Genomic DNA, 17,187 nt, shown 5'->3' on the forward strand with positions numbered 1-17,187 from the left:
TTGCTTCTCTCAGAAGTTTTGGGCAGCATTTTTCTCTTTCTTATTTAGGAGAGTTGATTTTGTGTTTTGTTTTGTTTTGTTAGGCCACGCTGCGTGGCTTGCTGGATTTTAGTTCCCGGACCAGGGATCGAACCCCGGGCCCCTGCAGTGGAAGTGTGGAGTCCTAACCACTGAATCACCAGGGAATTCTGTAGGAGAGATGATTTTGGAACCTCCGGAGTCCAACCTTGAACCCCAAAATCCCTCTGCCATTTCCACAGGATACACAGTGGGCCTCTGTATAAAGGAGGTTCTTGATAGCCAGCTCTGTTATCCTAGACCTGAGATGACCCCAGCATAATCCTTGCTACAATTTCGCCTCTGCCAAGATGCCTCCCCTATCCCCTCAGGCCCTCACATAGCCTAAGCCTCCTCAGCTCGGTCCTTACTTTCTCAGGGCAGCCGCCTCTGACCTGCAGACCAGATCAGATCTCTCTGCGGTTTGCTCCCTCTCCTCCAGCTCTTACTACAGTTTGTAATTCTATATTTGATTTCTATCTACATCCCCCTCTAGAAGATAAGTTCATTGAAGGCGGTAATTCTGTCTTTCATGCCCACCATCGCATCCCCAGCACCCTGCACGACACCTGGTCCGTGGTAGGGGCTCAATAAATATCTGTTGAATGAGTGAATGAACTAAGATTCACTTCATTATGTGTCAATCTTTTGAGAGCCTGTCTTCGGTAAAACCATTGCTCTATGACGAAAGAAAGCACTTTGGGGGGCAGTCACTAACCAGCGTGCATTGCATGTGTGAACACCACCATATTACTACTTGTGGGTTCAATACTCCAACCCCATATTTTATTAAAATATTTCGTTCAGGGTGGTAAAAAACACTCTGTTACTGCCTTGCGGGAAGTTCAACCTGGCTCTGGGGGAAGGGGTCACGTTACGACACTGCAGATAAGTGGGGATACTGGTGCCAGGCAGGGAGGAGGCTGTGAGAACGCCCCAGCTCCTGCCTAGAGACATTCTATCTCCTCCCTTCAGCTGTGCAGATTGCAAAGGGCACGAAGAGGGGTGGAACAGTCCCAGAACCAAGTGACAGGTATTCCTACAATGCCCGCAGTTGTGAGGGGGTGCTTTGGAGGGGTCTCAGAATGAGACTCCGTGGCTGCCTTTCAACATTTCCGGATTTACTTTGTGGTTTGTCAAGTCATCACACCCTGTGCTGTTGGAAAATGACAACAATATGTTTGACCAAAAAAAATGACAACAAAGCAGCTGTGATGTATTGGGATGAGTCTGGTCTTGGAGTCAGAACCAAAATTCAGTTCCCTGGTTCCTGGTAAAAGTCACACGTGGAGAATGAACCCTGGGTGAATGGAAGATGAGGCTCCCGGGCAGCAGTGTGGGAAGGTGGGAGGAGCACTGGGCTTGTCGTCAAGGTGATAACCAATAACTTCCAGGGAGCACTTGCCATGGGTGGGTGCTGTGCTGAGGACCTTGCAGGCATTATCTCATTTAATCCCACAATAGCCTATGAGGGTTCTTATTATCACCAGGTTTCGGTTAATGAAATCACATGTTGAAAAAAATGTGCCCGAGGTAAAACAGCTAAGAAAATGTCAGAGCCAGGATTTGAAGCCAGAGTTCTGTTTGACTCCACACTGGCCCGCTTAACCCTGAGATACACTGCCCATCAGAAAGTGAATCTTCCCTTATGGCTGGGTGTCTTGGGGTAATTACTTCACTTCTGTAGAAGTTTTATTATCTGTAAAATGTGAATAATAATACCTATGGTGGAGGGTTTCTGTGAAGATTAAACAAGACAATGAACTCTTCAGAACTGTGCTAATACAGCAGCGGCTAGCCAAACGGGGCTACTAACACTTGGAATGTGGCTGGTCTGAACTGAGATGTGCTGTTAGTGTAACATATACACTGGATTTTGAATACTTTGTCTGAAAAAAAGAATGCAAAATATCTCACTAATAATTTTGCATGTGGAATATATGTGGAAATGACCAGTTAAATAAGATCTAACACTAAAATTAATTTCACCTGTTTCTATTACTTTTTTTAACGTGGCTGCTAAAAAAATTAAAATTACATATGTGACTCACATTATATTTCTACTGGACAGAACTGCTCTAGAGCAGCGGTCCCCAACCTTTTTGGCACCAGGGACTGGTTTCGTGGAAGACAATTCTTCCACGGATTGGGAGGCGGGCATGAGGGGAATGGTTCAGGTGGTAATGGGAGCAATGGGAAATGGCAGATGAAGCTTCGGTCCTGCTGTGCGGCCTGGTTCCTAACAGGCCTCGGACTGGTACCATTCCCCAAGGGTTGGGGACCCCTGCTCTAGGGCACTATAAAGATGAGTGATTATTGTTATGGTAATTTCACACAGAACTCTATTCCATTTCCCCTAGACACCTAGACAGAGTCTGACTTAGAATGAGTTCTCCTTTTTCTACAAACGTGAGTTCTAATGAATTTTAAAAACTGTAGGTTTTAATCTTTTGAATCCAGTCTTTCTGATGTGTGTTTTATTGTTGTTTTTCAAGTAAACACGGTCTTCCAAGTGGAGGGAGGTCTCTGTGTCTGAGCCATATACACTTAAAGTATATAGATGACAATTTAAAACATTCTGCCCCAGATTTTTTATTCGGGTAACTGGAGAGTAAGCTGCATCTCACAAGAACTGCTTTTTCCTTACACATAATAGAAATGATCGCTTTTTTCTTCCATTACTTATCAAATGTTCCCTATCCCAATTCATAATAATGTCTGAATCATTATAATTGTTTCAAACCACTGTCTATGAAAGCATATCATTTTACTGCATGCCTAAATTTCATCTTGTTCCTTTTGATCAATCTAGATAACTTTTTGATCTTGATTCTCTCATTGAACATCATGCATGCTATCCCTTTCAGCTTTGCGTCTGTCTGCAAATTTCTTTTTAGACCCTCTATTGTTCATTGAGGTCACTAAATGAGAACATGGCTAAAGACAGAGCAGTCAACTAAATTATAACCTCCATAAGGACAGAGGGACCAAACTTACATAGCCGTAATAGAGGAGTGATCTACATTCCATATTGGAATTATATTACAAAAAAATGCAACTTATAATGAAAGGATTTTTGTTTTATTTAGGGTAACACTAGCTGCTGTAACACATAAACCCCAACATCTCAGAGGTTTAACACAACAGTTTATTTCTTCCTCATATAACCGTCTGGTGTTAACGTTCCTGCTCAGTGGGTACCTGTCTTTCCTCTGGTGATTCCTTCCCTCACATGGCTCTGCCATCTCCCAGGGCCTTGTTACCCTCTGCAGCCAATCAGCAAAGAATGAACTTGGAGAAGGCACCCACATTTCTTAAACTTGGCCTGAAAATGGTATAAAATGACTTCTGTTTGTATTCTACCAATGCAAATTTAGCACGTGGTCCCTCCCATAGGGGGAGCTGGAAATACAGATCCAGGATGGGAAGCCCCTTTATAGAAATATATTACACTATGAAAGAGGAGCATGAAGTCTGGTCTATAGCTCTCTATCTCTGCTATCTTCTAAATGGTAATTATTTCCATAAGGCTGCAAAAATGCATACAAAATAATCTAGATGTATTTTCAGACTCCACAAATCTTTACCCGTTATCACTGCCCCCAAAATGCATTAAATAACACTTAAAATGCATGGCATGAAATAACAGAAATAATAAAAGACTGTGTAATCATTTATGTTTTATAGGGATACTACGCTATTGCATCAAAGGCAATGGTCATAAAACTGTACCCCTAAGATGGAAAGAGTTGGCCATAGAGAGTGGCAAGATGACCAACCTTCACCTCTCTTCACTCCATTGTGGGGGGCAGATACAGAGAGAGGGCAAGATAAATCAGTATGAGGGAGGCAACAGTCTGGTCTCCTTCTTGTGGCCCTTCAAGTCGGTAAAGAAGAAGTGAAATGTCAACTGTTTTCTTTTTTTAATTTTAGTAACAAAAATCACATGGTTACTCACGTTTGTTCTCTTTTGGCCAAAGTTTCTGGATGACTTGCCAGCTAAATACCTTAGAAAGATGCCTTAATACCTAAATGATCATATACATATGTGAAAAATAATGTGAAATTTTGAAGGGTAAACATGAACAATGCCTCTCAATCTCTTTATATTCCCCGCAGTGCCTGGCAGTGCCTTGCCACGGCAGGCCCCTGCTAAGTATATATTGATTTTTGATGGATTAAGGTGGATCCAGAGTTTGTTATGACTGTGCCTTACCTGAGTATTCTGTTCTAAAATATTTATTTTAATACTTTTGTATATATTATAGGCATCAATCCCCTTCATGGACACTCATTCTTTGATGTGAAAATGTACCCTATTTTTTAACTAAAAAAATTTTTTTTATTTTTAGTTTTATTTTTTTGGCCAGGCTGCGTGGCTTGTGGGATCTTAGTTCCCCAACCAGGGACTGAATCCGGGCCCTCAGCAGTGAAAGTGCACAGTCCTAACCACCGGACCACCAGGGAATTCCCTTTTTATTTATTTTTTAAATTTAATTTGTTATTATTATTTTTTTGAAAATGTACCCTCAATTGAGGTCTTCTCATGTCTTTAGTTTTGAATCTGCTCTCCACCTCTGAATGTGACAATTAGTTAAGGTACTAAATTTCTGTTCTATATATGACTAGACTATAATAAATAAAATGTCTAAAACTATCTGAATACAGACATATTCTATTTTAAATAGTAGTCACTTTTGATCATATCATTCTTATTTATCTAATGTACTAACGTGGGGCAGGGGAGGGGATCAATTTTATGTAATAAATGCCTTGTTGTAAATAGTCTTATAAAAATATAATATGTTGAGCTGTTTTAATAAGCTCCTCTCTTAAAGTGGGAAAATATTTTTATCTTTAACTAAATTCCAGCAGCCACACACACCAAAAAGATTGATATATTTAACCGCATTAAAAAGAAAATATCCCCACACGGCAAAAATACTATAAGCAAAGTCAGAAAACGATGTAAAATTTGGGGAAATTTTTGCAACTTGCATTGTTAAAAGCGAGTTTTCCTCTTATACAAAGAACTCTTAGAAATAAAACAAAAATAAAAACCCACTAATAACCCAATAGAAACATGAGCAAAGAATATAAAAGACCACACAGAGAAAAGAAATACAGTGGGCCTTAAATGTATGAAAAGATGTTCAATCTCATTCATCAAATAAGTGTAAATTAAAACTACACTGAAAACATATTTCACTAAGACTTTTAAACTTTTGATAACACACGCTGTAGGTGAGGGTGTGGAGAAAATTAGGAGGATAATGTGGGACAACCTCTGCAGAGAGCAACTTGACAATATCTCTCAAAACTGAAAATGCATTTAACTTTCCACCCAGCAATTCTACTTCTAGGAATTTACCTTAGAGATATAACTTATGTGCACAGTGACATGTATACTAGGTTATTCATTGCATTATTGTTTGTAATAGCAAAAATGTTGGAAACAACTTAACTGTTCATAGATAAGAGGACTGGATAATTAATTTATTGCTCATTCATACAGCAAAACACTCTCATATTATGAAAAAGAAATTTTTTTAATGAGGAAGCTCTCCGTGAGCTGATATAGAAAGATCCTCAACCTATATATTAAGGGGAGAAAGCAAGATGCAGACCAGTGTGAACTGTATACTACACTGTGTAAAAGAGAGATTATTCCTATGTGCTTATTGGCACATAAAGAGACTCAGACTAATAACAATGGAGGAGAACAGATGGGAACCGGTGGCTAAGAGATGCCATAGAAGGGAGACTTTTGTGAAAATGTTTCAAATATCTCCTGATGTTTTAGCCTTGTTAATGTATTGTCTATTCAATACGTTAAATTTTTAGAAGTAACAAGATCTCGGTGAAATTTTAATTCAGCTTTGGTGGGATGATGATGGTCTAAGGAAAATGTGAATTTTCATGACTAGTGACATAACTGTACGGTACAGACCGTCTTGTATGGCTCACTGATTGCTTCTGCTCAAATCTTGTCTCCCCAGTGAAACCCACGGCCTTCGCCTCTTCTGGAGCCTCTGCAGGGTCTAACCTAGGCATCCGTCCAGGGTCTGAGGACAACTTGTCCATTGATTAGGCCTCTGACTTTCATCTCTTTTCATCATGAGCACCTGTTATGCGTTTCCACTTCTTCCTTTCAAGTAAATGAAAATATTAGAGTGAAAGGACAAGTGAGGTAGAAAGTTGCCAAGTAAATTTGGCCTCCTGAGTGTGTATCTTCAGGTTAAAAATAAGGGCAGTCTCCATCTCATTGATGAAAATGTGTTTGCTTTCTGGTCAGTCAATTACCTATTGTATGTTGGATGGTATTTTCTGGTTCAAATGGCTGTCTATATCAAATGCCAACATTTAAAAATCTATTTCCTCGCTATAATAAAAAATCTATTTCCTCCGCTCCTGTTTCAATGTCGACAACTCTATTGTTAGAATCTGCAAGTTGGTGTCTTTCCAGCCAAAAGATAATTCAGCTGAGATGTTTGATTTTACGATATAAATGTGATCTCACTCCTCCGTGTGAGCTGCTTCCTGAAAAATCACTTAGTAGAGCAAAGAGAAAAAGACATGAAGAGTCCAGCAAGTGCTGTGCTGACCGCTGGGTTTAGCGGCGGCAGAGGCAGCCAAGTCTGAAGTACTCCCGCCACGGGCGGAGGGGGCTCCCGGATCCCCTCCAAGAGGTGGAAACCCACCCTCCACCTTTGGTGGAGGGAGTGGGTCCCGCCCTCAGGATCCGCAGAGAATCGTCCTGGGCAAAGCGTTCTAGCCTCGTGCGTCTCGGAAGTCGGGGTGTAAAGGGCAGCTTACAGCCCTGCCCGCCCGCTGCTTCCTGGTGGGGGAGTCTGGGCGAGCAGTGGCGGGCCAGGGGGGCAGAGAAGTGTGGTGAGAAGAATGTCATCTGCCACCCCCCAGGCTGGATCCTCAGGGCCCAGCCTGGACAACCCAGTCCCCTGGCCGCACACGGCCCCTCCCCCAGGGCAGAGAGAGGGCGCTCGGGGCTGGATCCCCAGGTTTTAGCACCCTCTTCCCTCCCACTTCACAACCTTTTCTTTTCCCAGCCCCAGGGTTCCCTTTTTCTAATTCATTCCCCACTAGAGAAACTCTAGAACACATATGCTTGGGCAAGCTATTTGGGGTCAATTAATTACTCTGGCTGGGACTCAGTTTCCTGTTTTTTATAGTAATATCAAACTTTACAACCTTTAGAAAACTATTTGGTAGTTTCCTGTAAAGTTAAATATACACTTACTCTATTCAACTCCTAAGTATTTACCCAAGAGAAACTAAAATCTGCGTTCACTGAAACACTTGTCTACAAATGTTCATAGCAGCTTAATTCACAATAGCCAAAGACTAGAAACAACTCGAATGTCCATCAGCGAGTAAACTGGAAACACATTGTAATGTATTCATGCAATAGAATACTACTCAGCAATAAAAAGAACAACTACTGATACATGCTTCAGCATGAGCGAATCTCTAAAGGATTATACTAAATAAGCCAGACTCTATGATTCCATTTATAGGAAGTTTCTAGAAAAAGCAAAGTGGATCTATGGTCTAAGAAATCAGAACAGTGGTTTCTTTGGATGGTAAAGACTGAGAAGGGCAGAGGGAACTTTCTGGAGCGATGGAAATGTTCTATATCTTGATTGAGGTGAAGGTTACATGAGTATATACATTAGTCAAAAATCATAGAATTGTACTTTAAATTTTGTGTGTTGTATTTTATGTAAATTAAACTTCAAGTTAAAAATATCTTTGGAAAAATAATAGGACCTACCTTACAGAGTTGTTGTAATTATTAAATGAGTGAATATGTAAAGTGTTTAGAGCAATGCCTGGCACACGGATATTACCATATAAGTATTTATATAGTATTTATAGTAGTATATACATGTAGTATTTATATAGCATTTATATATAGTATTAATAATTAATCTGATATCTGTGGCACTGTGGGAAAGACATTTTATTTTAAAGTACTATATGTCAGAATTTTCTTTTTTTTTACTCTATTAATATATTTTATTTAACCCAATAAATCCAAAACATTTTCATTTCAATATGTAATCAATATCAACTTATTAATGAGCTATTTACATTCTTTTTTCATAAGTCTTCAAAATTCTGTGTGTATTTTGCCATCACATTATCTCAATTTGGATGCTAAATTTTCATCACAAATACTTAATCTGTGTTTAGATTTTATAAAATGTACAGTTGAAAAAGTAGATTCACATATCTAAGTTGCTCCAAAGATGCTTAAAATTTCTCCAAGAGTTGTATCAAATATCAGTTTTTAACTGTAAATTAAATATAAAATGAAATTTAAAATGTGGTTTCTCAGTCACACTAGCCATGTTTCAAGGGCTTGAAAGCCAAATGTGGATAATAGCTACTGTATAGGACATCATGTTCATTCAGGTATTCATCCTTAGCACCAGAAGAGACTGTTAAACTTGGAGGCAACAGAATTTTCTATAAAGGAATTCACACTGGAGGAGGTGGAATCACTTTACCACTGTCCCAACCTTGTAGGGAGTTGTGAGGATTAAATGGGGCTGTGTATCTCAGCTACATTTGTATTTGAGTAATAATAATATAAATGCGGATAGTTAAGTCACCCAGTTTAACTTTCTGACATAATTTCTATATCTGAGAAATGTTGCTTCAAGTCCACATATCAAAGAACCACAGAATGATGCAAGGGACATCACACACGCAACAATTCCATGACAAATACGCATAGATGCACCAAAAGACATCACATCAGATGTGGCTATTTAAACTGCCCCTCTAAGAGGCTGCTTGTGACAGGAAAAGGAGCTTGACTGCCTACGTTTGAAGGCTGGTTCAGCTTTTCTTTATTTTTTAAATAAATTTATTTATTTATTTATTTATTTATTTATTTTTGGCTGCGCTGGGTCTTTGTTACTGAGCCCGGGATTTTCTCTAATTGAAGTGAACGAGGGCTACTCTTCGTTGTGGCACGCGGGCTTCTCATTGTGGTGGCTTCTCTTTGTCGCGGAGCATGGGCTCTAGGCGTGCGGTCTCAGTAGTTGTGGCTCGCGGGCTCTAGAGCGCAGGGTCAGTAGTTGTGGCGCATGGGCTTAGTTGCTCCATGGCATGTGGGATCTTCCTGGAGCTCGAACCCATGTCCCCTGCTTTGGCAGGCGGATTCTTAACCACTGTGCCACCAGGGAAGCCCCCCCACCTACATCTTGATCACAGGTTGAACAGAGTTGAGAATAAACTATTGTCTTCATTTTTAAGTACACACTGTGCTTGAGAAAGTAGTAATCAACAACTGGAACCAAGTCTTCTTACCTATGAATCTCCACTGCCTTACAGAGTTTCTGTCATATTTCTGTCAAATTTGAGTAGACACTCAAATTTGTGTAGACCAGATGAATGAATTTCTTAAGCATCTACTATGAAGGCACTGTGCTTGATGTCATAGGCATGGAGGGGAGGTGTAAGGACGTTTTAGAGCCTTTTCTTGGTCCTCAGAACTAGGTGGGGAGAGCTGACAAATATATATGTAGACATACCTAACAAAACGAGGCAGCATAAGAAAAGAGCCAGATGAGCGGAAGTGACTCATCTGCTTTAGGAGTTGAAAGACCATTGAGCTCCCTCTGGGGTCTGGTTTTGTACCAAAGGAGAACAGTATCTGCAGATGGGCTGGATGCAGAAAGGAGGAGAGGGCATTCTGCCACAAAGAGCAGGATGGTGCTCGAGCTCTGCCACTTACTGGTTGTATGTTTCTGGGTGAGTAACCTGCGTGTGCCTCAGTATCCTGCTCTGTAAAGCAGGAGTAGTACCTCTTACCTTATAAGGTTGTTATGAGCATTAAATGAGTTACTATGTATAAAGCACTTAGAACAGTGCCTGGCACAGGGTCAGTACTGTGTGTTAGCTATTCTTAATATTATTCTTCCTAATAGGATCTTAAAATTCAGTAAGAAATTATTCAAAATGAAAATCAGTGAGGGAAATAAAAACCTGAATTTTAACACAGGGTCTTAGGGGAATATGACTTAACCTAAGTTTATATCATAGCGTTAACACTGATTTTGAGAGTCCCATGGTATCAGATGAAGATACTGCTGCTGAAATCATGGACAGTATGTGAATAGAACTTCATGGTTACATTTTATTTTTTAATTTGCAAAGTATTTTCACTTACATTATCTCAAATATTGCATCAGCGTGCCCCCAGATCCTTCAGAAATCAGTGTGGCATCTAAGGTCAGGTCAACTTCCCTCTGAGGGTTCAGAAAATAATATACATTTTACTCTTTTCTTTTCCCAGTTGAGCCTTAAACTGCCCCAAATACAAAAGATGAAGATACACAGATTTCTGAGCTGTGTCTCCTGCATTGGCAGGCAGATTCTTAGCCGCTGCGCCACCAGGGAAGTCCTGGTTCAGCTTTTATTATATATGCTATTGAGGAAGTTATTTAATCTTCCTAAGCCTCAGTTTCCTTATCTGTAGAATGGGAACAACCCCATGTGGATTTTTGAAACAACTGGATGAGAGAAGACATGTGTTTCAGAAATAAAAACTGTTGCTGATCTCTGCAGAGCGTGAATGCTGGTGATGAGAGGGTCTTTGTTGAGCAGGCTGTCTGGTGTGGTTGAGAGCATGTGTTCCCATGACCAGTTAAGGAAGGCATGACCCAGCTGTTCTCTGCCTGAGGAAGGGGGAGAGATGCAGAAGCCCAGAGGAAGATCTTGGAGGGAGTGCCCGGGGTTGGGTAAGATTCAGAGGCCTCTCAGAGAAAGGGTGGATGAGGAACAGCCAAAAAGGCAACTAAGGGAAGAGATGTCTAACGGAATGAAACGCTGCACCCTGTGCTGTATGTATAAAATCCCCTCTTTCCTTGGTCTCCCCTATAAGCCGTCAAAAAAAACCTACAAGATTTACTAAAGCTCTTGTGTAAGTGGATTTTTTTGGAGAGGGGTGAGAGGAATTGCTAAGTCCTGCTTCAAGGGTGACACAGGGAGGAAAGATAGGCTGCAAACATCCAAATCTGGGTTACCCATGTGCCTTGCACAGTCCTGGGTTCAGGTAACGCGCTTAAAAAAACGACACATTTATGTCGTGTTACACGTGTGTACACGCCTGGCGGAAGAACCTGCCTCACTCCACGCTGTGGGCTCGGGTTAGTGCTGCAACACAAATGTTTCTGTAACAATCAGGGTGTCTTTTCACCTCCAGGTGGGCGCGCGGGCGGTGGGGATGTGGCTAGAGCAGGCACCGGTTCTGCCTCGCCAGTGGACCAGCAAAACCCCTCTCTGGAGTACAGATTACTCCCTCCCACTTAGCTTCAGGCTGGTGAGAGGCGCTGGGCAGGGAGCACCGAGCAGCCTCCCAGCTGTCGCGCCCTGCCGCAGCCTGGTGTGACTCGGCGTGCGCCGCGCAGCTCCAGGTCCCCCTCCGGGATCTGGCCACAGTGGCCCATAACCCGGGCGGGTGACAGGACCCTGTGCGCTCCGCGAGCTTTCCGCGCTGCGGCCCCTTACTCGTGACTCTGGCGTCACGCCCGCCAGCCGCCCAGACTCCCCACCACGAGAGCCGGAGAGTGAACCAGGACACGTTCCCCGGCCCCGCGCGCTCTCCCCCGGGGCCGGGCCAGGGTCAAGGTCTCCGCTCTGTCCGCTCGCAGCGCCGCCTTCTGGCGCTGAGCCGGCGGGAACGTGCCTGAACCTCCGAAGCGGATCTCGCGCTGCCTGTTCCGTCGCCACCGACTAGGCGGAGACTGGGCGCCCGCTTGGACCCGGCGGCCGGGAGGGGCGGGGCCGCCGGCTGGGTGCCCGCCCGGGGCCGTCCATGGGGCCTGCGCTCTGCCAGGTCGGAACAGAATGTTTTAGACCCGAGTTTTAAGACGACGCTCCGATGTTGCTTGGATTGGACAGCAGCGTGTTAAATAGGGTCAACAGCTTCAGTGAGCTCAGCTGGTGACGAGAGCCAAGCCTTCTACCGAGCAAGTCCCAGAGCAGCCCTCCAACCCACCGAGGAGGTCAGGAGTTCTTGACTTCTCCCCATGTCCGCACCCCACCCGCCTCTGCCCTGCCCCTCTGTCCCGCAGACCTCTATTTTGGGGCTAGTCATGAACTCTCCTGGCTCTGACACCCTCACCTGTTGAGTGTCCATCTGTACGGACCTGGGGTTTGCCCTCTTGGTCTTTGTCCTCCTGCCCTGCCCTCCTCCTCCCCCCCCATCACCTTGTCTTCCCCAGTGACCCAGTCTCCCCCAGATCTTTCCTCAGCCCCACCCCTGACCGTCATCACAGCTCAAGCTCACTCAGCAGCTTTAGCAATAACCCTAGTGGCTAGTCAACTCCCATCCCCATTCTCATCCCTGTTTCCCAGTCTTCACAACTCTGTGGCTATTTCTGGCTCCCTATTCCCCCACCTCACTAATCTCCATCCTTAACGTGTGCCCCAAACCATGCCCTCCCCCAGCTGTCATCAAGATTCTGACTCAGGCCTCCGCCACACCTCCCTTGAGTCTGGAATCAGTGTCCCAGTTCAGCACAGGAACTTCTGACCCAGCCTGATGGAATTTGTGTGACCCACTGGTGTCCCCAGGTGAGACTCCAGCTCTTGTCCTGGCCTGGGCCCCATTCGCAGCTGTATCCTCACTTGTGCTCACAGAGCTATCAGTGGAATCTGGAGGTCTGGCTGGATCCTCTCTTCTTGTCCAGCAGGCCTGTTGGGGTCCACAGAGCAGATTCAGGTTCCTGCTTTTTTTGTCCAAAGGTTGGAAGCCCTGTTTCTTTTTTCATTTTTTTAAATTTTATTGAAGTATAGTTGATTTACAATGTTGTGTTAATTTCTGCCGTACAGCAAAGTGACTCAGTTATACATATATATATAGTCTTTTCCCCATTCTTTTCCATTATGGTTTATCACAGGATATTGAATATAGTTCCCTTGCTATACAGTAGGACCTTGTTGTTTATCCATCCTATACATACTAGTTTGCATCTGCTAATCCCAAACTCCCAATCCTTCCTTCTTCAGCCTCTGTCCCCCTTAGCAACCACTAGTCTGTTCTCTATGTCTGTGAGTCTGTTTTTGTTTTGTAGATATGTTCATTTGTGTCGTATTTTGGATTCAACATATAAGTGATATCATATGGTATTTGTCTTTCTCTTCCTGACTTACTTCACTTCGTATGACAATCTCTAGGTCCATCCGTGTTCCTGCAAATGGCATTATTTCATTCTTTTTTTATGGCTGAGTAATATTCCATTGTATATACATATACCACATCTTCTTTATCCATTCATCTGTCGATGGACATTTAGGTTGTTTCCATGTCTTGGCTATTGTAAATTGTGCTACTATGAACATAGGGGTGCATGTATCTTTTCAAATTATAGTTTTGTCTGGGAATATGCCCAGGAGTGGGATTGCTGGATCATATGGCAAATCTATTTTTAGTTTTTTAAGGAATCTCCATACTGTTTTCCATAATGGCTGCACCAATTTTCATTCCCAAAAGCAATTAAGAGGGTTACCTTTTCTCCAGACCCTCTCCAACATTTATTATTTGTAGACTTTTTAATGACAGCAATTCTGACTGGTGTGAGGTGGTACCTCATTGTAGTTTTGATTTGCATTTCTCTAATAATTAGTGATGTGAGCATATTTTCATGTACCTATTGGCCGTCTGTATGTCTTCTTTGGAGAAATGTCTGTTTAGGTCTTCTGCCCATTTTTAGATTGGGTTGTTTTTCTGTTATTGAGTTATATGAGCTGGTTGTATATTTTGGAAGTTAAGCCTTTGTCGGTCGCATCATCTGCAAATATTTTCTCCTAGTCCGTAGGTTGTCTTTTTGTTTTGTTTATGGTTTCCTTTGCTGTAGAAGCTTGTAAGTTTCATTAGGTCCCATTTGTTTATTTTTGCTTTTATTTCTATTACTTGGGAGATTGACTTAAGAAAACATTGGTATGATTTATGTCAGAGAATGTTCTGCCTTTGTTCTCTTCTAGGAGCTTTATGGTGTCATGTCTTATATTTAAGTCTTTAAGCCATTCTGAATTTATTTTTGTGTATAGTGTGAAGGTGTGTTCTAACACATTGATTTACATGTGGCTGTTCAACTTTTCCAACACCACTTTCTGAAGAGACTTTCTTTTCCCCATTGTATATTCTTGCCTCCTTTGTCCACGATTCATAGTCCATAGGTATGTGGGTTTATTTCTGGGCTCTCTATTCTGTTCCATTGAGCCATATGTCTGTTTTTGTGCCAATACCATGCTGTTTTGATTACTGTAGCTTTGTAGTATTGTCTGAAGTCTGAGAGGGTTATGCCTCCTGCTTTGTTCTTTTTTCTAAGGATTGCTTTGGCAAGTCTGGGTCTTTTTTGAGTCCATATAAATTTTAGAATTATTTGTTCTAGTTCTGTGAAAAATGTCACGGGTAATTTGATAGGGATCGCATTAAATTGCTTTGGGTAGTATGGCCATTTTAACAATATTAATTCTTCCAATCCAAGAGCATGGGATAACTTCCCATTTCTTTGGATCATCTTCAATTTCCTTTATTAATGTTTTGTAGTTCTCAGCATATAAGTCTTTCTCCTCCTTGGTGAGGTTTATTCCTAAGTATTCTATTTTTTTCCTGTGATTTTAAAAGGGATTGTTTGCATTCCCTTTCTGATATTTCATTGTTAGTGTAAAGAAATGCAACAGATTTCTGTATGTTAATCTTGTATCCTGCTACCTTGCTGAATTCATTTATCAGTTCTAGTAGTTTTTGTGTGTAGTCTTTAAAGTTTTCTATGTATAGTATCATGTCATCTGTATATAATGACAATTTGGAGCCCTGTTTCTTTTATTTTTTTTTTTTTTTAAATTTTATTTATTTTATTTATGGCTGTGTTGGGTCTTCGTTTCTGTGTGAGGGCTTTCTCTAGTTGTGGCGAGCGGGGGCCACTCTTCATCGCGGGGAGCCCTGTTTCTTAATCTCACCTGCCACTGAGGGTCCTGCATCCTCCAAGGACCTCCTGGGATGATGGAAGTGGAGGAGAGCTTGCCTACCCTCCCAGCACAGCCAGCGATGCTCTTTGGTCAGCTAAACATTCCCACCAAGAATTGGTAAAGGAAGCAAGGGCAGGTTTGATCCAGAGTCTCAACTGCCCCTGTTTCCTGAAGTTGATGATGGCAACATATCCACTTTCTGAGCACCTACTGAGTGTATTAAGGGAAGATCATCACCCTCTCCCCTGGCTTAGCTAAATCCTACCCCTTCCATCAAGGCCCAAGCTCCATGGGGCTGAGGGCTTAATTAAGAGCCTGCCTTTGTAACTTGCCATGATTTTCTCACTCTGGCCTTGCTTTCTTGAGAAAGAGCTCATAATGTTAACTCTGTCCCTTTGGTCAGCTCTGGAGCATCCCATCACACCTTAGGCTAGACAGCCAGTGGCATGCCAAGAGAGGCTGGACTTCCCTTTCCAGAGACACTCAGGATGTGTGCCGTGGATGAGTGCCCAAGAAGATGTGTGTGTGCAGGTCTCTCATGCCCCATGAGGCCTCCACAGAGCTCTTCTTGGCTCATGACTGAGGACACAGTGTGTCCTGCCTCTGTATGAAGGCAGGAGTCCACTCTTTCAGGGATACACACTAAAACAGTGCTTCTCACATTTTAGGATTTTTTTTGGTACCAGGAAAAACATTGGAGAAGGGGCCAACAGGAAGTGGCTAACTTTTCACTTTTCCAGGAAGTTCATTGATAATAATTACCATCTACCATCACCATCATTTCATTCATAAACAAACCCTTTTTAATTCTAAAAATATGGTAAGGACATCATTGAAGGATTACTAATAGATATTCCTTTTTTTTACTTTTTGCTTTGAAATGATTTCAAACTTAGAGACAGAAAAGTTGCAAGAGTAGTACAATAAACTCTTCACTCAGATTTGCCAGTTACTAAAGATTTTGCTGTATTTGGTTTGTCCTTTTCCACACACACACACAGACACACACACACACACGCATATGCGCAGAGAGAAAATAGTCTAGATACGTACATTTCTTATCTAAACTGTTTGAGAGTAAATTGTAGATATGGCATCTCTTTTTTTTTTTTAAACAGCTAGTTTTTCTTTTTTAATTAATTAATTAATTAATTTATGGCTGTGTTGGGTCTTCGTTTCTGTGCAAGGGCTTTCTCTAGTTGTGGCAAGCGGGGGCCACTCTTCACTGCGGTGCGCGGGCCTCTCACCATCGCGGCCTCTCCCGTTGAGAAGCACAGGCTCCAGACGCGCAGGCTCAGTAATTGTGGCTCACGGGCCCAGCCGTTCCGCGGCATGTGGGATCCTCCCAGACCAGGGCTCGAACCCGCGTCCCCTGCATTGGCAGGAAGATTCTCAACCACTGCACCACCAGGGAAGCCCCGATATGGCATCTCTTAACCCTGAAATACCACAATACTATTATCAAAATCAGGAAATTTAACATCTTTGGTACAATACTATTATCTAATCTACATACCTTCTTCAAATTTTGCCAATTGTCCCAATAATGTCTCCTCCCCCATCCTCCTCCTCCTCCTCTCCCTCCTTCTCCTTCTCCTCCTTTCCTCTCTCCTCCCTCTCTTCCTCCTCTCCTCCTCATCCTCCTCCTTCTTCTTCTAAGAGCTATTGTTTACTCTGGTCCAGGATCCAGCCCAGGATCACATGTTGCACTTAGTAGTCATGTATCTTCAGTCTCCTTCAGACTGGAACAACTCCTCAGCCTTTCTTTGTCTTTCATGACATTGATTTTTCTTTTTTTTTTTTTTTTTTGAAGTACTGGCCAGTTTTTATGTAGAATGTCCCTCAGTTGGAATTTGTCTGATGTTTCCTCATGAGTATATTCAGGTAATGCATTTCTGCCAAGAATACCACAGCAATAATGTGTCCTTTCTCAGTATATCACAGCAAGAAGCATATGACGTTGGTTTGTCCTATTTTGAGAGATGTTAACTTTGATCACACGGTTAGAATGGGGGCGACTATGTTTCTCTACTGTTATGTTACTATTTTTCCCTTTGGAATTGGTAAGTAATTTGTAAGGTGAATTAACAAGTCTTTTAAATGAAATATGATTGGCTTTTT

This window comes from Eschrichtius robustus, chromosome 1 (assembly GCF_028021215.1).
Source record: "Eschrichtius robustus isolate mEscRob2 chromosome 1, mEscRob2.pri, whole genome shotgun sequence".
In the NCBI taxonomy this organism is placed as follows: Eukaryota; Metazoa; Chordata; class Mammalia; order Artiodactyla; family Eschrichtiidae; genus Eschrichtius; species Eschrichtius robustus.